Source organism: Melospiza melodia, chromosome 5, assembly GCF_035770615.1.
Source record: "Melospiza melodia melodia isolate bMelMel2 chromosome 5, bMelMel2.pri, whole genome shotgun sequence".
In the NCBI taxonomy this organism is placed as follows: Eukaryota; Metazoa; Chordata; class Aves; order Passeriformes; family Passerellidae; genus Melospiza; species Melospiza melodia.
Window position 1 is genome coordinate 74,806,647 of NC_086198.1, and position 21,924 is coordinate 74,828,570.

Below are 21,924 nucleotides of genomic sequence, written 5' to 3' on the forward strand. Positions count from 1 at the left end.
TTAGTAGTTATCTCCCAAAAGAAACACAATTAACTTGGCAGAGTTTTTCTTGAATAGTATTTGATTTGTGATTACAACAGAATTACTATTCCTGAGGCCTTCATGTAAGTATGCATATATGTATGAAGACCTTGCTGCGGGCACTTTCATAAAACAATATCAGCAAAGAACTCCTATAGTGAATGCATCCATGCATCTGTCAGTGCAATTGGCTTCTCTCAGAAAACTGTCTCCTCACAGCAAGGGTTCATACAGCATCTATGATAGAAGAGCTGCAGGACTCATCTAACATTAGTGCACAAAATACTGTGAACACAGATTGCTGGAAATGTAAATGTTAAGTTGGAAATGTATTATAAGAAGCCTGGTAGACCTTAGCTGATATGATTTAGCTCAGAGAATTTACCATGGATTATATATATATGGACTGTATTTTGAGGGTGATAATAAGAAATTCTAACATTTTAGAAATTTTAAAGGATCTTTTTTATCCTCTTTGATATTTGTAACTGTAGTGAACTTTAGTATACCCAGCTCCAGCTTCTGTCAAGATTAAAAAGCTCCCCAAAGCTCATTACAATTATCAGAGCAGCATCTGTGTTAGAAAACAAGTTATGAATTCCCTTATGAGAGAGGTCAAACAAACTGAAACCTTCAGCTCAAGGTCTCACGTGCTATTACTCAGATAAAATCATCTGTTGGGATGCTCTGTAAATAAAAGCAATTTAGCATTTTTTACTCTTAAAAAGAGGGAAAAAGAAGAGAAACCGACTGTTCCACCATATGGGATTTCATCATTCTAATGGATGTATTTGGAGCACTGCAATTACCCAACTGCTCTGCATTTTGTTATGTCAGTTTTCCTAGAATAATTCTTCCAGACCTCTTCTTCATGTGTTTGCCTGTGGCCATCACAGCATGCTCAAGGGGCCATTTTTCCCATTTGGCCATGTTCTTCAGATGAAAGTTTGTTTAACTCTAGTAAGAAAAATATTTTAAGGACAAATTCCTCGCTTTTCAGCCCACTTCAATTGTTACATCAGTCTTTTGTCCTAAATTTTCTGTTCTGTACTGAGAATCATTAGACTTATCTTTTAAAACATAATTACAGAAAAGTTTGAATAGTAGTTTTCCTTGTATTCTTGTGTTTGTTAACCAGTCAAAAGTATTCTAGTAGTCAGACATAAAATATCAGCGGGAGGGACCTGAAGAAAGAACTGTTGATAGAGCAATAATAAACTTATGTTCTAATACAAAGTTAATCCCCTTGAACTTTCATCTTAAATGTTAGACATTTATATGAGATTGTCCAACAGATTATTGGACAAAATTCTATGAATAACCCTTCTTGAAAGAAGACTTTTCAGTTTTGTCATTCCCAAAGAAGATCTTACACTAGTGTTGGGTTATGAAGCCACATGTTGCAATTTATAAGAAGATTTTCAGCTATATCATATAAGTTGCTCTGATATCTGTTATGGTTTTTCAGTTCACATACACATTTTGTGACTTTTTGGCCATCATACTCTATTTTATTTTTACCTAAGAAATTAACATTGTACATGCTGCTATCATATATGAAAATTCTTGTGTGGCCTTCCTACACATGTGTATATATTACCTGCCTAGATTAAAACTCCCTGAAGCAATGATAAAGAATTATATCTGTTGATTGCTACTTTTCTTGAAACAGTCCAAGTTATTATTAAATTTTTAAAAAATTAATATATAATCAAAATATGACATTCATTTCAGTTATGATGCAAGCAAAATAATTAAAGACACAAATATTGCTAACAAATACCAAGAATCTCAAACCACCTGAAGTTTAAAATTATTGCATGCACAAAAGGTGCTTTAATATAATTTCCAGCACTTCAAAGAATGGCATTCTATTTTTACCTGTAATATATGAAAATTGCAGTTAAGATGACTGAGGCCTGAAGTTGCTTGACTTCAGTATCTCTGGGGAATAAGCTGACCAAGCATTGTGCTTTGATACACAAGTGAATACAGAATGATCTCATTTCTGCACGCAGTTCTGCTGAGACACTCTGTTAAGTGACTACATTACCTAAGCTATTATTACATTGGAAGAAAACTGGAATTAGAGAGACTTTTCAGATGACCTGCATAATTTCAGATTTAAATAAACCACAAAATTATACAGGAAAAGGAAAAAAGTCATTGGCAAAAGCAAAGATACAGTGATGTGAAAGCAAAAATTTATTATGGTACATAAAGCGTGGTAAGAAATAAGATCTGTTTCTGTTGGTTGTGTGGATATCTTAGGAACAGAAAATAGAGACATACAAGCACTCTGGAAAGGCGACATGATATGGAATAGGTACTGAAAAAGCAAAACCAAAATATCTTACAAAAAGTGAAAGCTATCAAAAGGCATGTGATGCCAAGAAGTGCAAGGACATAGACCAAGGCTTGCCCAATTAAAATAATTTGAAATCTTGCGAATCCAAAAAGAAAGGCTTACAAATACTCTGGAAAGGAGATAGGATCAAATGAAATGCAATTAAAAAAAAACCCAAAAAACCAGAAAATCAGGACATTTAGTGTCTTCAAAAATTGGTCTGTGAGGAAACGAGTTGCTGTGCAAAGGACCACAACATACCAAAATCACAGTTGCTGCAAAGGCAGGGGAAAAAGTTAAGGAGGAAGAGACAAGAGCCATTGCATTGATGCTGAAAAAACCCAAAAAAATTACTTGCCAAAATGAAAGCCATCAAAAGGCATGGGATACCATCAAGTGCAGACACATGAACAAAAGCTTGCCAAAATTTATCCCCATCGAAATCCTGCAAACAGAAATGAAGGAGTTACAAATGCTCTGGAATGGAGATACACACAAAGGAATTGCAATTGGAGGAGAAAAAAAAGAAATTTTGGAAATTTAGTTTCTACAAGAAAATGGACTGGGATTACATCAGGTGTAGTACAAAGGACCGAAAGATGCCAAAACTAAGCTCACAGATGTTGCAAAAGGAGGGGAAAAAGTCAAGGAGGAAGACAAAACTTGGAGGGGAAGATATGAGGGACATGGCATCGATACTTAAAAAAAAATACAAAAGAAAACATCTTCCCCAAAGTCCAAGCCATCAAAAGGCAGGCCATATGCCATCAAGTGCAGGGACATGGACCAAAGATTTCCCTATTGGTCCCCACTGAAATTGCCACTGAAATGGAATTTAATTTCCTGTCAGGAAGGGAAATGGAATCTAGCAAACCCAAAAAGAAAGGCTTACAAACACATTGGAAAGGAGATAGGATCAAAATTGAACTGCAAAACACCCAAAAAACCAGAAAATTGGGAAATTTAGTGACTACCACAGAATGAACCAGGATTAAATCTGTTGCAGTGCAAAGAACCAAAGAATGCCAAAACTAACGACACAGATGTTGCAAAAGGCATGGGAAAAATTTAAGGAGCAAGACACGACTTTCAGTGGAAGATATGAGAGACCTGGCACAGATACTGAAAAAAAAAAAAATCATCGCCAAAGTGAAAGACATGAAACGGCATGGGATGCCATGAAGTCCAGGGACTTGGACCAAAGCTTACCCAATTCATCCCCACTGAAATACCAATAGTTAAGTTGTAGTAACATGTTTAAGAGGTGTCCAGGGATAGGACTGCAATATTTTCCCAATGAGTCAGAAAAAACCAGCAATGGTCTGCACCAGGTAATAATTAGAAATGTAATACAGCCCACAAACTTCACACTGGGTATTCCAAATGCAAAGGACACGATACAAAACATACCAAAATCTTGATGCGTGATGTATATAGATTGAGTGTTGTTTCCTGTCTCTGAAAACTTTTTATAACCCTTTTAAATACCATCAAATACGCAGATACTGAGCACTAAATGTATTTTTAGAAAATTTGGGTAGGGTTGATGGTTCATGGCCTTGGCTAATGTGTCCTTTCAGCCTCAGCAGTGTGCTGGATGTTTGCTACCTCTGGAAATCTATGGTAGAAAATCCTGCTTTAATTTCAGCTTTCACACCTAAGGTGAGTTTTGGAGCTGAGTGAATGTACTAAAGGTTGCCTGTACACAGACATTTTTTTCTCTCTGAATCCTGCAGATCTGCCCTGTGCTTCCAGGAATCAGGGTGCCACCTTAGTGAGTTTTGCACTTCCCTTTTATAGATTTATACATTTTAGTGAAACTAATTTATTCCTCCCAATAAAGGATTAAGAAGAACTGGAAAACACTGCAGAGACTTCAGGTCTTCCAGTCCAAAAAAGGCCTCATTCTTTCTGGCTTTGCTTATTTTGGCCCTACTTAGAGCATCTCTAATTACCTTACTGTTGCCACCTTATTGCAGGGGTTCCATACTGTTGTCTCCTTATTGTAAAAGTTTCATAACTTCATGGTGTCTTCTCCTGAGCAGCTTTTCAGAACATTAACTCTTTCATCTTCATAAAGCAGCCAACTGACACCAGTTCCCTTCTCAACCAGCCACCCCACTCTTTTATAGCATCTTCTTCTCACTGGTCACAGCTGTGGCCTGTTAAGGTCAGGCCTGTTCCTAATCTTTGAAAATTGGCCCAGCAGCAACTCCTTAGGGGCAAGATTACTTTCTACACTATCTTTATTTTCTTATATTATATCTTCCTACACCTTACTAATTGAGGAATTAAATGCAGGATCCAGCCAAGGGTATTTCTGCCTTTGAATGTGTTCTTGTTGTAGTTCATCATCCAAACTTCTCTGAATACACATCTCCCAGGCTTCCTTGTCCAACAGCTTTCTCTATTCTGAACATTAATCACTGCTTACCCCAAGTAAGCCCAAATGTCCTCTAACATTTATAGTGACAGATATGCCTCTACTTCAGCAGCTTCCCTATGTCCTTCCTCTCCTGGCATGGCTCCCTTATGTCCCCCTGGCTCCTGGCACAGCTCTGCTTTCAAGAGTTAGTATTCATTCAGTTTTCTGTTTGGCATTTCCATTCCTCTTGTCATTAATAAACATCTGTTCCTTGAGTTCTGTGATACACTATTAATCATCCAGCTGAAGATACCAGGTACTTTTTTTTACTTAATCAATTTTCCCTGCTTCATCTTGCACTGTCACTTTGATACTGCTGTCCGTAGATTATTCTAAGCAAAGATCTGCTTCACTTCCAGTCAGACTGGAAGGTATGCAAGTATTAAAAAATATGAAAGTTCTATTAACCTTCACATTCATGACCCAAATAAAATTCAGTTGGAGCCCAAAAGATATAAGAAAAACTTTTAGAAATATTCTTTCAGGAGAAAATTCAAAATGTAATAAATGAGAACTGATTTGTTTATTTCTTTATTCTTCATCTTCAGTCTAAAAAGAATTCTTTCATTGAATTTTTATTGAATTTTATTTCAAAGATAGATCTTTGCCGCTTTAAAATGATCAGCTGTAGGTTTTTCATAGTATCACAATGTAAAATATCGGTTCTAAAGACCTGAATGATATAGCTTACCTAAGAATATGTAGTCTAATTTGGTATTTTTATTGTACATACCTTGATCTGGAAATAGAATTTCCAGTATTTACCTGAATTTGCTTTGATTTCAATGATAAAACTTCAGAAGCTATCCCATTTTTATTAATTTATTGAAACTGTAAATCATTGTAAGTAGATGAGTATAATAAATGCTAACTTCATATATTCATGATTTAAATTTTATTTACCTACATCTCCAGAGTCTGAAGGTATGCAACTGCTTTGAGTAGTCAATCAAAGAATCACAAAAGTGCATATAATCAAATATTACATTTTTAACCCCAAACCATTTGAAGTCAAGCCCAAAAGATAACAGCAATTACTTCTTACATTGTAGGTCAAAAGAAACTGTATCTTTTCTGAGAATATAAAGTATTATACTTTTCCTCTGTCCATTCCTGAATACTAGCACTTAGCTGGTATTCCTGTTAGAAAATAGAAAAATGCTTAAAGGTTTTTCTCATGAATTTCCATTTTTCAGTTGAACCAGAAGTAAAAACAATTCACAAAGTTGCTGCATTAAATGGCCTTTTGAATTTAGGTACAGAAAGAATAATAAAGAGTAGTCCTTCCTACTAATTTATTGGCTTATTTACTATTAAAATAACATATAGATGTTTGTATGAGCTAAATTAAAATTAATATAATTTCTGTGTTCAAAATTAGGCTGAAGTGTTATGCTTTCATTGAGAGTGTGCTCATGTGTGCTTGAATGTCCTTTCCATATGTATGAGCACAACCTGCAGCACCAAGAAATTAATAGTCTGCACTGCCTTTCCAAAGACAAAGTCGAGACACATGAGTCACTTTACTATTGATTCAGGGGTTCACACTGCCAAGTTGTTACCAATAAAGTAATTTCCTAAAATCTTAGCAGTTGTGGTCTAAAATTTATCACTGTCTTTATGCAGCAAAACATCACTTTTAAAAGACAGAAGAAAATTAATTAGAAATCCAGTGATGTTCAGATGCCAGTAGCAAAGCTCCCTGAAATGATGCAATATAAAAGAAAAAGATGTGTTGACATTGGGAAAAGAAACTGTAATGGTTATGTGTTTTTTCTCTAAAAAATCACTGGGGAAAAAGACTTTAAAATAGTGATCCATCTGTAGTATTACAAATTGTATTATAGTTCAAGAAAAAAAGTTAATTGAATAATCCCAGACAGTGTTCTATGCAGTTAAGGTAAAACAGTCTATTCACAAAATATATGGTTACCTAAAGCCTTTCTTATTTCTCAGGAACGGTTGTAGATTAATCAGGTGGTAGTCAGATCCGCTGTGTTATTTTCACGACTGCTGCTCTACCACAGAGAAAGCGCATGCCATTTCTCCTTCCTATCAATATGACCTCATCTATCTTATTGCTGGGGTAACAGAAGAAGCCTATTGAATCCTGCTGTAATTTAACTGCAAAATGACTCTTTTTTTCACACCACTTTTGAACCACTATCTTAACGAGATGTTATTTAGTTAGTGATATCATTTTGCTGTTTTGTTTTCTTGCTTTCCAAACTTAATGTATTGCTATGCAGCCAGAATGTGAAGGCCCAGAAACATCTGCAGACATGTCAGTACAACATTTTGACCAAGTAATAAGCAAAAATTATAGATATGTTTTTTTCTGTTAATATTAACTCTACTTTAAACTGGAATAACATTCTCCTTAAGTTATTAAAACCAAGATCTGCCTCTGCCTCCTAAATTTCATCTCCATTCTCAGTTGGAAGCACATCATTTGCTGTTATGAAAGTTTTCAGATATTTGTGCTATTTCCCTTGGTCCAGTGGCACAACAAAGTGTCCAGCAACAAAATGTCATTGATAGATTATCTTGTCTGGAGAAGACACAGTCACAAAAGCATATGAAAATCAACCCTTAGTTTACATTGGAAAGTATTATATAACCCCCCCTGAAAATGTCAGTTCTGGGTTTATTCTTTCCCTGGATCCAATTGCTACACTGAAATTTGGGCAAGGTATCTTTGCCCTCTGCAAGGCAAAAAAATTCCTCAGTGATATTTCCTCTGGCAGCCCCTTTCCCGAGTCCCATTAGCTGCTGTAGCTATGAGCGCTCTTTTGCTCTGAACCCCATCTCTAACCATATATAGGTTATCATACCCCAGGGGATCCCTCGCCCCCTAGGAACCAAACTCTCCACTGGAGAGTTCTAGCATCAGCCCTTGGCTGTTCATACATAATTCTTTCCAGTTCCCAGCCTTGTATGTAGCTCCAAGCATCCACTCTCTTTAATCTTCACCCTTTACCCTAGGCTGAACTACAGGGAGCCAAGGCCCTTTGACTCATCGAGAAACAAAATGATAGTTATTTAAAAATGCTTAATTTCCTTTGACAGCTATTCTCTATTATTATTTCCTTTGTAGCTCTGGGCTTTCCTTCCTCTCAATTCTACAGTGATCCTTAGACAAGACATTCTTTGCCTTCCTCTCTTCCTCACAAAGAACAATTCTCATGTCCACCATTTGCCTCTCACAAACCCTCTCTGACTGTTTTACATCTGTATTTTCTAACCTTTTCTTTCTTTCATAACTTAACTGTACACTGAGCCTCTGGTCGAATTCCATACTTCATCCAGGGACTAAACCAGTAGCAGCTGTAATGCTGTGTGGTTTCTGGGGACCTCCATGGATTATTCTGAAGTAAGTTTGTGTTTATACATGCTTGTGAATAATATACCAGTGAATTAGGAGTACAATAAAACAGAAAACATGAAGAGTTTAGGTTATTTGCTATCCAAACAATACCAAAGAAACAAAAAGATTCTTGCTTGACTTTAGAAAATTGAAAATATTTGTAAATTTTTCTTACATATCCCTCTGCTTTTTTATTTTTATTTTTGGTTTTGTTATGGTTTTTTTATTATTTAGCTTGTATTACTAGAGAAATTCACACTACAATTGAGTTTGCTCAAGAGCTTTCTACTGCATTAGTACAAACTCTACTAACATGAACATTTATGAAAAAAAGCTCATGGGAAGGGAAACACATGACAAATCTGCTACATGTGACAAATCCCACCTGCCCTACATTGCTCCTCATTCTACACATTGTGTTCATATTACAATTACCTTGGCCTTGTAGTTCATGATAGTAGTGGTACAAAATGACAAAAATACCAGTGAGGTTTGAGCAGTTCTGCCAGCTTGGCTCTCAGGTAAAAGCTGACTCTAATTGTGGGTGTTTTCAAGTCATCCACTGTCTATGCAGATTGTGTTTAAAGATGCTTCCCACTTCACCCCAAAATCTGCAGTTAGCCACTGAGATTGAACAAAGATACTTAGAAAACCTTACAAGAAAGTTGGAATGTTTCATTACCTGGGAGTATTTCTTGTAAGGAGCTGAAATTAAATGGATGATCTTTGTCCTTAGATGAATTCTCTGGGCACAGTGACTGATTTTGCAAGAGCTGTATCCTAAAATACAGACTTTAAGGCCTGCTCAGACAGATATAACCAAGACATGCCCCCGAAATGGCAGGATTTAATATCTCCTCAGGATCTGTTTTGGCTGTCTCAGCTGATACATGATGCATTTTAAAGCATGTGCATAGGGTATTTAGGGTTATAGACTGTACTCAAGGAGTCAGAAGCCAAGTTCACCACACTAAATTAAGATTCAATGTTAAGACCAAAACCTCTTCAGGTTCCAAATTTTATTTTGTGTGTTGAAAGTCTTATATCCTGTGACTCTTGAAGCACACTAGGAAATTTTAACCAGTCAGGTTTCCTCTTTCTTTTCTGAAAGAAATATGAAGAAATGACCCATATGAAATGTTGATTCCCCAGCATCATACTGGCAAGTCTTATAATAAAGCATGTTGAGAAAAAAAAAAAAATCTATGAATCAATGAATAGAGAGAGATTTGTACAAACAATCTTTTAGTGCAGAAGAAAAGTGCTGTCTCTTGTGAAAAGACTGGCATTCTACTGAATGCGAGTGGAAACAATGAATCAGTAAAATAAGTACCCCATTGCATTGGGCAACTTTATTTCATCTCTGACACTGACTGATATTACATGTGAAGCATAATGCCAGATTTTCTACATTATGCCAAAAGAGAGTGCATTCCCATTGGGTAATTGCTATTTGAAATCCTTTTGTCATTATTTCAACACACAAAGTAGAGCTGACAATGCAATTGGTCTGATTCCTGAAAATCCTAAAGGAAAGATTTACACTTAGCTATGTTTTGTACATTACAAGGCATACCTTTCAGGCTCTTGACCTCTAGAACTTTTTATTCCCTCTGTTAATTGGTGAAACTTTCAAATCTGGTAAGATAGGCACCTAGGGATGGACTCTTGGCAGAAGAGGAAAGCATGAATACTGCCCCTTACAGCTAGTCAAAAGAAAAAGCACAAAAAGGTGTGTTTGAAACCCTACTGTTCTCTGCAGAGCAGAACGTATTCTGAGAAAACACCTCTACTCCCACAAAATTTCCAAAATCACTCCTTAGAATAGGCAGCCATTCTTGCAACCAGATAAACAGGGCTTACTGTTTTGGAAGCATGCAACTCTGAGGGTAAAACATCTCCATGGTAATGGAGGAGTATGAATCTCCTCAGGCTGTGGAAAATCTAAAATCTCTGGGACCAGAAAAGAAAGAATAATACCTGTGTCCATGGAAACCCAGGGCACTGGGAATATTTCTCTCTCTGCTCTGGGGTGCCCTCACCCCCAGGGGAGCACTGACTTTGACCCTCATTCATGGAGAAAGTTTCCTAGACTTCAAGACAGACTAGAGCCCACAAAAGTGTGAAATAGATTATAGAGAGCAGTGTACATGTATCACTTGGTGAGAAATTTAGGGTTTGGGATTTTTAGTATGTTGTGGATGGAAGCAGGATGGAGGGGACAGGGTGTTGTCCTGGGTTTCTTCTTCATGCTTCTTCTTCCTTCTTCTTCATGGGTTTGGGAGGCATTTTGTAATTGGGCAGAAAAGTCCCATTGTGGGCTCTTTGGGATCAGTTATTGGACTAAAAAGGAAAATAATCTAGGTGTCAGTTCTTAATTGGATAGTTTAGTCTTAAAAGACCTTGTAACAAGAGATTGTTGGCCATTTTGTGCCTTCTGATGAAAAGCTGCCAAACTCACAGTTGTGAGACTGTTTTACTGATAGGAAGTAATAAACATCTGAGTCCAAATATGAACTACTTTCTCAAGTGCCTGCAATCCACACCCAGAGAAAGCAACGACTGGTACCTCCACAGGTGTCTTACTCCCTCCCTGGAGAATTACAATATTACTATGTCATTATAGCTAGTGGTCCATTTTCTAAATTTTTTAGATCTGTACATGTATTTGAGGAGAAAATACATATATATATATATATATATTCATCTTTTAAATATATATATATATTCATCTTTTGTGTGTACAGCAGAAATGCTTTTGCTTTACTGATGCAAGATATGTAAATATTTCTGAGGACAAGCATGTTTTTCGTATTGGAGTTTCAATTCTCTAAAGCTGTGGTAAAGTCACCTTTCCTTGTATATATGACTGGGAATTGGAAGAAGTCAGCTCAGACACAAAAATGCCTGTATGGTGTTAATGAGCCAGTTAGCTCAAATTTCCAAGTACACAAAATAGAATATTATCAACTGCACATCTCAGATTCAATGTAAATTTTTAAAGGCTGTGAGATTTGCAATTTGGAATAGTTTGTTTGGTTTTTCTCCTCCCAAAAATAAATGTGGATAACAAAGCTTTTTGGAGAATTGTTGCGAAGTTGACCAGACCTTTCTTATATTGATTCCATCTGTATTAGCACTAATTCTGCTACAAGAGGTGATCTGCAAAGTGAAACAGTTGATGCTCAGGACCTCATATGCAGACTAAAATTGGTTTCTTAATACTAGCTTTAGTTTGATCTGTGGAGGGAATGGTTGGAATGCAGTAAGTAAGCACCTGGATTAGATCTTGTGCTCCTGTTTCAACTCAGAAAAGTTTTTATTTGCTCCAAGTGCACTCCACATTGTAACCCAAAAACACGTGTGGGTCGATCATCAATCACGGAGACTGGTGATGCAAACTAATACACTAATGTAGTTGTATCCTTAGCCTCTTGCAGGGGTATCATATTTGAATAAAGGGAGGGGCTTTTTTCTATGTTTTCACAGAAATGAGATAGCATAAATTCCATCCTCTAATAAGACCTTCTTTAGGGTATCTGCTTCTTTTAGACCAGTAAGACTGATCACCTGCAATATATCCCAACAGTCCCTCTCCCTCAAATTCTCAAAGGAACAGATTCCTTCTCCAGATCTTTTTAATCCCAGTCCTGAAAGAAATTTTTCTAAGGATTTAAATTTTTCCAGAAAATGTTTTTCTTTATCTTCAGTCTCTTAATTATGTAACTATGATTTAGCTAAAGATCTTGTGCAGAACAGAATTTGTAGTTACTTTATACCTCTGTGTCACAGCTGAAACTTCTCCTTTGGAAAAGACCATGATCAGTAAGTAATAAAAATCACCGCAGCTACTTTTTTTTTTTTTTTTAATACAGGGAAAGCTATAATCTGTGTGCTCCAATCTGCTGCACAAGAAAGAAGAACGTCTTCACTCTCACAATTTTGATAAAGGCTGGAAGTGAGGCAGGGAAGAGGACCTGTGATGAAATCTTAACTGTCATTTGCAGACAGGGATTGCCCCTCAGCTGGGAGACTATTTTGTGAATACTTTCACACGGATGGTGAGGTAAGAATATGGTAAGTCAGAGAATCTTTATTAAGAGTTCTTATCATACACACAGAGAGACAACTGAAAAGTACATTCACATATTTCAGTTTGTCTCTGTTGGAATACTAAGTGGAGTATAACATAAGTGGAGTATAACTAGGCATTTATCAGCTTGCACTTGGGGTTTCAGAGTAGTCCAAATCTGTTCTAGAAACTATCAAAAAGCTTATGTGAAACTATGCAGAAAATTACACTAGTAAATTTACATGTAAAGTTTAAATAAAATGTTCTGATTGAGTAATCTCTAAATGCCAACCAATTCTACCTCAGCCTGGGCAGAGTGCCCGCACTGGTTTTCCAATGGAATCTGTTCTAGTCCCATAATGCAGAACAAACTAAATCTCATCGTTTTTAAATAAAAAGACAACAGATTGTTCAGACAGGTTGGTATTTGACTAAATAAATACATTTGTAAAAGTATGATTAATACATGTTCCAAATAATAGTAATAAAGGGCTTAAAGTGATGTTTGTACACACATATAATTCTAATAGCGGCCCCAAGCCTGGTTTTACAAACCACAGTTATTCTGTCACTAATGAAAAATCTCCTGTCACGCCATGGTTGATTGTTAGATGCAATCCTCTGAAGCTTAGTGCATAAACATTCCAATGAACTCTTCGTATATGTCCTTGTTAGAGCAAACATGTAGAAAATTGGCAGTACAATTGCATGAAGTGTTTACAAGTTAAAAGAGACTTAATTCTACCCTCTTGTATGCACCTGAAATGGCAGGATTTTCCTGAGAGCTATTTTTCAGTGCTTCACTTTTCCATCTCCATTCTGATTATCAAAAACAACTGTAAAAAGAGCAAGGAATTGTGAAAATTAAACAAGTCACTAATGAAGATAATCATCATTTATGCAAAGGAAGCTGCAGTTGATCTCTAGGGATCAGCTGATATGAATATTAGTGATTGTAGTCTCAAGAACTCTTCGACAGCCAGCATAACACAAAAATAGGATACAAAACATGCCAAGCTTCAATAATTAAAAACAAATGTTTTCCACATTTAAATGCTTTTTTGCAAATAAAATATACTCTTATACAAATTAATTTTCACTTAACATGCTGTTCAGAAAGTCTGAAAAGACCAGCAGGCTCAGTTTTTTTTGTATAATTATATGTTTTTCTTATGACTATCTCTTTTTCATAGTGAAATCATCCTTTCGAGTTGTCAGGAATCATCCAATAAAAATAACTTTACAGGTGTCATGAAAAACTATTAATATATTTTTGAGAAATCTAGTTAAGTTTATCCTAACAAAAGGAAAATCCCTTCTGTTGGAAGGCTGTCTATCTGCAATGAGTTAAGCTGATGCTGGATGTGGTGCTCCCACAGGCTCCACCAAGAAGGATCTTTCCACAGTGTCAGCTGAGTCAGATAACAAGCTCCCTAAGGAGTCCATCCCTCCCAGGTATGTGTACTTGCCTTTATTAACATATAAATAATTGTCTGGAATCTGTTCTTCCCATGAATACACACCTGTATTCATTGACAAGAATATTATTTTCCCCACCTCTCTCCTTTCTCTGAAGCAGTCTTGGCAACCCACTTTCAGAGAACAAGGGAGCAGAAAGGGAACCCTGTCCCAGTGATCTCTTGCTACAATCACAGCTAAAAAAGTTTCTATCCTGCCTGTCTTAAATTGTGCATGCATTTTTATGCATAAGTCATGAGGAGTCATGAGGTTGTTTCACATCATGTCTTTAATTTGGCACATTAAGTATTAAGTGGTACATGTGTGGATGTCATGCGTGTGGGTAGGTTTCTAATCAGTTCTACAAGCCACAGGCACATTTCTTAGAAATGGAGCAGTTGATGGGGTACATATGAAAATGGATGCATTACATGTTAGTGCCACTGCACTGTCTGGAAAAAGCCTAGAAAACTGATCTCTGGATTCAGACATTGTTACTTACTCAGCTTTACTAAGAAGATGGATTTCACACATTGCTTCCCTTCCTTGAAAAAAAAAAAATTGGCTACACTTTCATAGGATGGGTAAAATGAAAATCAGGATTTACGGTAAGCTTGAAAAAACTAAAACTTTGGGAAGAAATTCTACTAATTAAAACTAAAAGTAGAATATCTTTGAGTTGTAGATGTCACTGGATAAAACAATGTGGTTTTATTTGTTCTTAATTTCTTTGCTGATAAGAAGTGCAAAATATTTTGGTTCTTGATATCACTGAGGTAACATGCAAAGTGCAAGGTGAGGGTCATATTAATCTTTTCAAAATGATGTCGTCATTGCTGGCTGTGCACAAATACTTATTGTGTCAACCAGCATATTGCAATAGCATTGCTTTTATTTTTTTCATACAAATATACTGTATTGGGTGACAGCTGCATTGTTGTGAGGGGAGGAGAAGAAATGTGATAGCTCAGAATTGTAAACCAAATTTTATGTTAAAGAAAAAGATGACAGCAGAACTGCTCATCTCTGCTTACCCAAAATGAGATCATATTTATATGGGTAAACAAAGATGCAAGAGGCCAGGATCATGTATCACCAGTAATCCTCACAAGTGAGGTTCCTGCATTGCTTTAATTAAAAAATAATTTTGTTCTTATTCTTTTGTAAGGAAAGACTTTCTTCTCCCTTTCCAGACAATGCATTGTTTCTGTGACTCCTAGGAGAAGGAATTACTATTAGATGGTACCATAGACTATTTTCCATTATCATCTGACTCTCTATTTTGTTATCATTGTTCTGTCAGTTCATGGCTTTAGATTTCAGAGTATCATCCTGGAGACAAAATATTTTGCTAGGGAGCTGTGCCAGTGAAGAGATCAAAGACATGCAGCAAACTAAACAAAATACTCAATATCTATGCAGTTAAGCTAAGTGATGTAATTAAAATCTTTTTTCTTTCCATTGTTTATGCAGCCCCAATGGTGCAAGAATTTCAATTTTCCATTGTAAATACACATAGAAGAAGTTAAATTTGTGTAAGGGACTGATCTTTTGAGTGTAAAATCCAGGCAGCTTAAAAGCCAATGCCACTCTGAAATTTATAGTACTATTTTTGTCTGGCATCTGCCCAATTTTCCTCAGTCTAAAATCGTCCCTGTGACAGATTTTCATAGTTATTGGGAAGAACTTTTCATTTTCTGTTTTCTGCAGAATGCTGCAATATATGACCATCATGCATACAATTGTCAAATTGTGTATTTGTCTATCTTTAGCCTGTCTTAAAGGTGTCATTGAAGAAAATAAAGAAAAATAAGCATATGGTCTCTTGTACAGAACAAGTATCTTCTGAGATACAGATGCAGCCACATACAGAGTTCAGGAAAAAAGTGGTGTGACTAAAAACATCTGATCAAATTCAGTTATTATGAAACCAGATGTCACACTGGAAGAGCAGTCATAGGACAAAGTATCAAAATTTTTGATAAACAGCTCTCTATAATGGGAAAACATAGGAGAATAATCTGTAAAGGAGCTGTCAAGACAAGCATACAAAAGGGAATTTGGTTTTTAAAAATTTGTTAGATATTTCTATCACACTCAAATAGCCTATGCCTTTGACAACAGCGATTTTTCAGTCCTACAAGCCTTTTACTGTATTTACTGACATTACTGATAACTTTTGTGAATAAACATTTAGGAAGCAAACCATTCTATTTTTTTCCATAGTAAAAAGAAAGTGTGATTTTTGTGGGGTAAGACTTGTGAGAAGTAAAATTTAAATATATAAAGCAACAGAATTGGACTGTATTGGCAAGAAAAGTCACACAACAATATGGGCAAGAGAGACCATGCAATTAACCAACCAGATTCTATTAATACCAAATGGGAAGATGTAAATTCTCAGCAGTGTCCAGTAAGAGGACAAGAGACAATGGGCACAGATTAAAATACAAGAGCCAAGGAGAAACTGAAAACAGAAACTTGTTTTCTTGGTGTCAGTATCTAAGACTGGCCCAGCTGATCTAAGAATTCACTGAAGACAACCCAGGAAGCTCACACCAATCTCTCCTGTCCCACTGTCAATGGACTGAATCTCTTTCTTCGTCCAGGGGGTAGTTTTCAGTCACCTAGATAAACTAGAAGATAACAGCATGAGATCACCTTGGGGCTGGATGAGAACCTGGAAAAGATGAGGGAGTACAGTGCTGGTTTTTGTTAGGAGCAATCTATTATATTGGCGTATTCAGCATCTCGTTTCAGATGTAGGCATAGAAAAGTGCAGAGCCTCGTGTAGTTCTGAGAGATGCAGCCTGTGTGCATCTCCAGAGAGCCAGTAACACAGCAGGAGTCATAAGTTTAGTAGAATGCATAAGTGGTATTTAACAGCTTTATGTCTGGTATATTTGATGAGAAGCAGGCCCACTGAAAACAGGGAAGGAGGATTAGAAAGGGATAAAATTCACTTCGGAACAGGTAGTAGATATGGGCAGATACACTGAAGTTAGCTCATGGGATCTGAAAGCTGACATGTGCCTTGGAAATAAATAACAGATTCAGAACTTGCAGCACAGATGAGGGTTTATCTGTCCTGACATCTAGGATCCCCGATGCTGACTTCTAGGACAGGTCTCCAGTGAAAGTCTCTGCTTTAATTAAATCATATTTCCTCTACTTGAAAAGCTCAGAAAAGCAGTGTTTAGTCTGAATGTTAAGCTTTAAATGCCTCTAAATACATCTTTTCTATGGCCAGCTGCTAATCTCAGCTGTAGCTGAGGGAAAAGTAGATATTGAATTGGTCAGTTGAAGGTTTCTCCGTTGATGAATCCAGCTGAGGCGTCCCATGTGATAGCACCTTATTGAAGCTGATCTTCTAACTAACATTTTTTAAGGAAGATTTAAGTTGATGTGTTAAGCTTTGACAAAGTCTTGTTTGTAGTAGGTGCTAAAATTTTCTACAGGGAAAAAAGTACTGAAAAACTAAAAGTAAGTCTGGGAAAATCCAGAAATGTAACATTTCGCCTTCAAAAACTTCAATTAAGTTTTAATCAGGTCCCAGGAAATGCAGCATTAGAATAATCTTCAGAAGCCTCCTGAAACACACAGTAGCATGCTCTTTGTTGGAGATTTCAATCAACTCAGATATGAGATTATATTTAATCACTACTACTGGTACTGTCCCAGTGTTTTCAGTGGAGTAGATGACAGTGGAGTTTATTTCCAAGTATGCTGCCTGTTTAAATTGCTGAAGCTCTAACTCTCCTTCAGTACAGCAGAAATCTATTGTTTATAATAAATGCACACTGATATTAGCACTTTGTAACTTAAAATATATAGAGAATTTCAAAGTTTTCTTGCACATTTAGGCAATACTTTCCTGTTCCTCCTGCATTTGGAAGACTTCCTAGCCCAAGGTTGGAGGAATTGTGCTCATGTCTTGTTCCACCTGCAAAAAGGTATTATCACAGAATCTGTTCAAGTTGGTGCTGCAGTTCATAAACAAGCATTAATATGGGTTGAAATAATGACAAACTAGGTTTCCAAGGCTGACTGCAAGTTTTGATCAACTTCAGAAGTGAGTTTCCACTTTATAAATTTGAATATACATAAAATGAAAATTACCTAATAAACTAGGGGATGGAAAAGGTTGTCCAACCATGACATTTAATTAATTCTTTTTGGTCAAAGGCTGTTTGGATTATCATTGATCTACTCAATAATAGGTAGATATTCTCTGGCTTTTTTATATGAAATGAAATTATATGTTCATAATGATCCCATCTATCTTCCGCAAATCAGTGAGTAGAACTGTGCTCCTAATCAGTCTTGTCATAAATTATCTTGATATAGCAGCAAATATAATGGCTTTTAACCGGTAAACAACATTTTGTGCAATGCAACTTTCATTTTTGATTATGTGAATTTTAGTTATTTGTGAAAACAATGCAATACATGGTAATTTGCTGTCTCTTTCCTTAAGCCTTTCCCCTCCATCTATATGGTTCTCAATGCATTTTTGCTTTCCTTTAAAACAAATTGGGAGATTTTTTTTCAACACACATGGAGGGCTTCACATAGAGGAAAACGTTCTGACTTCTATAAACTATTTGCCAGCAGTATTTCAGGAAGGGATCAGAAATATCTGTGCTGATTGATATGTTGGAAACTTTTAAAACTGCCTTCCCTCAGGAAGACTTTCATTGCTTTCTCTCTCCTCTGTGCCATTTTTCTGCTTTATCACATATATATTTCAAGTTTGTCTGTCTCCAGTGCCTGAACCCGCAAATGTTCACCACACACTGTCTTCTTTTTGTCCAGAGTTTTTCAATTTATATATTTGAGCAAAAAATGAAAGAGCAATAGGTCATGTAAGTTGACTTCAGAAATGTTCATTGCTGTTGCACTTGGTAAGGGTTGGAAGTTCAATAAATGCAGAATCTCAACAGCAAAACATGGAAGTGGTTGACGTCCTGCTCCAGACACAGTATATAATTTCAATTTAAAATACTTAAAGTAAGTTCCCTGCTGCAAAATCCAGATAAATGAATAGTAAAAAAAATGTATTGAAGAAATGGTGATAAAAGATTGAAAAGATAAAATAATATTTGAAAAATTCTACCTCTTTTGTAGAATCAGAGACAGAAGAGAACACAGGCTTAAATACAAACCAATGAATACATAATAGGAAATACATAATAGGAATTCTATCTGTTGGAGATTAAAACAAAACCACCTATGGTAATAAATTAAACATGAAAAAGGCAACTGAGATTACTGTAAAAGAGAAAGGCAAAATTATTTGTAGCAGTTAAGACTTATGGTTTGGGTTCATCTAATTGGACAATTTACTGTTCTGTCTTCCAAGAACTCTGTATATTTCATATAAATTTTGCTTACTGATAAATCATTATTAACTTGCACTCAATTACCTGTCTTGCAATTACTAATATTAATTACCAGGAGAAATAGATCATCTGTTGTTAAAGATATTCTTCTTGGAAAAGAGACAAATAAATCTAAAACTTAAAAGAACAAATACCAAAGTGAAATAATTCCTGTGAGTCTCGGATTTTGGGAATTTGAGTGTGAATGCTGGGGATTGTAATTCCAGTGATTGGTTTTTATCTGTTGGATATGAAATACAATACATCATACTTTATGGATGAATTCAGTAGTCACCAAAAATTTTTGCTGATGGCAGAATTGCAACACAAGAAAGCAAGAAATTAAAAGCAAATGAAATTCGAAGATACTGTGAGTTACAAGTAAATATCTTACTGTTGCCATTGAGTTCAGTGAATGTAATACACACTTAATGGGGTTTGAAATGCAGTTTGAAATGCAGAAATGCAGTATAATTGCATAATACTCTTCTTTGTGGTGTTCATATTAGGATTACAAGTACCATTTACACCATGATATATATTTTGACCTATTTTATATTTTTCAAGATAGATTTTTCTGTCTCAATATTCATATACACTATTCTTATAATAGCTTTATTATATTTCAAAAGAGCATTTCTCTTATCTTGTGCATGCCTCTAAATTGCTTTAAGAGATTTACTGAATTAAAGGCTCCTTTCCTTTTAAAGCTCATGTTTATTTCTTCATGCTGCCAACATTAAGACTAACTGCATATAGGTCTGCTCTCACAACATTTAATTGAGTAAAATCAACATTTACCTTTTGTAATTTTATTCTCACTATATGCTAAAACTATTTCTGCTTTTGATGGAATCAACAGATTGGTTATATAAAGCTGTTTTGCTTGCTCAGGTTCAGATGTCCCAGTTTGCTCATAATCAAGAATCTGTCTATGCTGTGAGATTTAACAAGCCTGAGAGGAGAGCACCTGTTACAATCTTAAGTTCAAGAAAAGTATTTATCCTATTAGAGCCTGTTCCAAAATAAGAGCTACTGAGAAAGATGTAAGGAAAAAGCTGTCAGGTTTTTCTAATTTATGCATTTTTTTCATCAGTTGCTCACTGTTTGCACTGTTTACATGCTTGTACAACAACTTTTATAAGTGCATTGCACCTGCAGTGCCAATAAAGCCACAGACTAGTGTGTAAACCCCTGTGTAAATCATTTGCTAGAAGAGGAAGGAAAGATCTGGAGGCTGAAGTTTTCATTTAGTTGGAAGTGTTCGTATCTCACAGATGAGCAAGAATTATGGTTTAGTGGTGAGTAATTTATATTTGCAACAGTCTTTTAAAACCTCTTTGATTCTTGCTGCAAGAAATAAATTGTGGGAGGGGATGAGGATGTAAATTAACATTTGAAAGGAAAAAAATTGAAGCCATTGTGGCTAAGTCATATTGGTATATATTTGAATGTTATATGCTTCCCTGTGTAGTGTCTGTATAGATTGTGTGGTCAATGTCAGAGAACCTTATCCTCACAGCAGAGAGCTAAATATGAGCAACTGCTCCATATGGTAGAAATACTGGCATGTTTTGACCATGCTAATGTAGATTCATTGAAATTCTAACCCCAGGCTCAAGAATTATTTAAGAACAAATGCAGCTAAAATAATGAATGTATTTTAAATAGTGTATTTTAATTTACAGGTATTGAAGTGGAAAAAACCTCCATTTTACTCTGTCCTTCATCTCTGAAGCACATCAAAGCCTGAGTGAATTCTCTGTGTGAACGGAGGAAGAGAAGCACCGGATGACAGTATTGGGCTGCTATTTAGACAAAGTAGAAGAGGAATAGGTCTGAACCATCAGCCTGTACTTGGCTTATGTCTAAATTCACTGTTCAACAGGAACACAGCTGCAAAAACTTATATGGACACATTTGCTTGGGAAGGTAACCAACCACCATGGACTCCTTTATCATTTGCTGTCAAAAGAAGAGATGGAGCTTATCCTAAGGAAGTAAAAAGGAAAGACCTAAATATTAAAAGTAGGTGCTAAATAGAGAGCTGACATGAGTTCATCCTCCAAAGGGTACCAGATTGCCCAAAAAGATAGTTCTCAGCATCAGTAGAAATCATGGATATGTCAGATAATGGAAATGGTCTTCACTGGGAACTACAACTTCCAGTTTTCCAGTTGACAATATGAGTTGAATACTTGGGTAATTTACTTGATATTTTATTGACAAATTATTTTTACATATCTAGTAAATCAAAATTTTTCTCTGAAGTTTTGAGCTATTATTTCTAATCCTTGTGATATACCCCAAGTAATAAAAACACTTTTTGAAGTCATGGCTTTTAGAGATTTTAAATGCCCACATTTCTACCACATCCTTTGTAATTGTTAAGCAAAGACACACATGCTTATGTTAACCCACTTGTTCTTAAATATCCAAATCAAATCTTCCAGACCATTAATGGTTTCCTTTAATTCTTTTCCTGAATTACCCATGCAATCTTTTCCCAACAGATACACGATTGATATAAGTTATGGAAAATGCCAGTGTTCAAATATGGACTGTTTCTTCACATCTAAAAGAACTAACTATTATGTATTTTTGAAGATGTTCTGCTTCTAATTTTTTCTATTATAAACTAAAATTGGCAACCTGAATTAATTGTCCTATTCATGTTTGCACTTACTAAAACCTAAACAGAAGCAAATTAATCCAAAATCTTTCATGAAATTTTTTGTACAATTTCTACTGCTACTCATTGAGAAAGAAGGTTAGTGGATTTATATTTGTTTTCCTTTCATTTAAAACAAAAGGATTAGTCAGACAGTTCTATTCACAAAGTTGGAACACAAT

The 21,924-nt window shown here is 35.8% G+C and overlaps 1 long non-coding RNA gene across 2 annotated transcripts; it reads left to right on the forward strand.

The window, feature by feature from the left end:
- Nucleotides 1-12,041: 12,041 nt before the first annotated feature.
- On the forward strand, nucleotides 12,042-21,406 carry LOC134418732 (uncharacterized). Of its 2 annotated transcripts, XR_010027850.1 has the most exons (4): nucleotides 12,042-12,237; nucleotides 13,612-13,687; nucleotides 17,554-17,643; nucleotides 20,760-21,406. It is a non-coding gene; the product is annotated as an uncharacterized LOC134418732 (long non-coding RNA). The 2 variants fall into 2 exon arrangements; XR_010027849.1 differs by lacking the exon at nucleotides 17,554-17,643.
- Nucleotides 21,407-21,924: the final 518 nt, after the last annotated feature.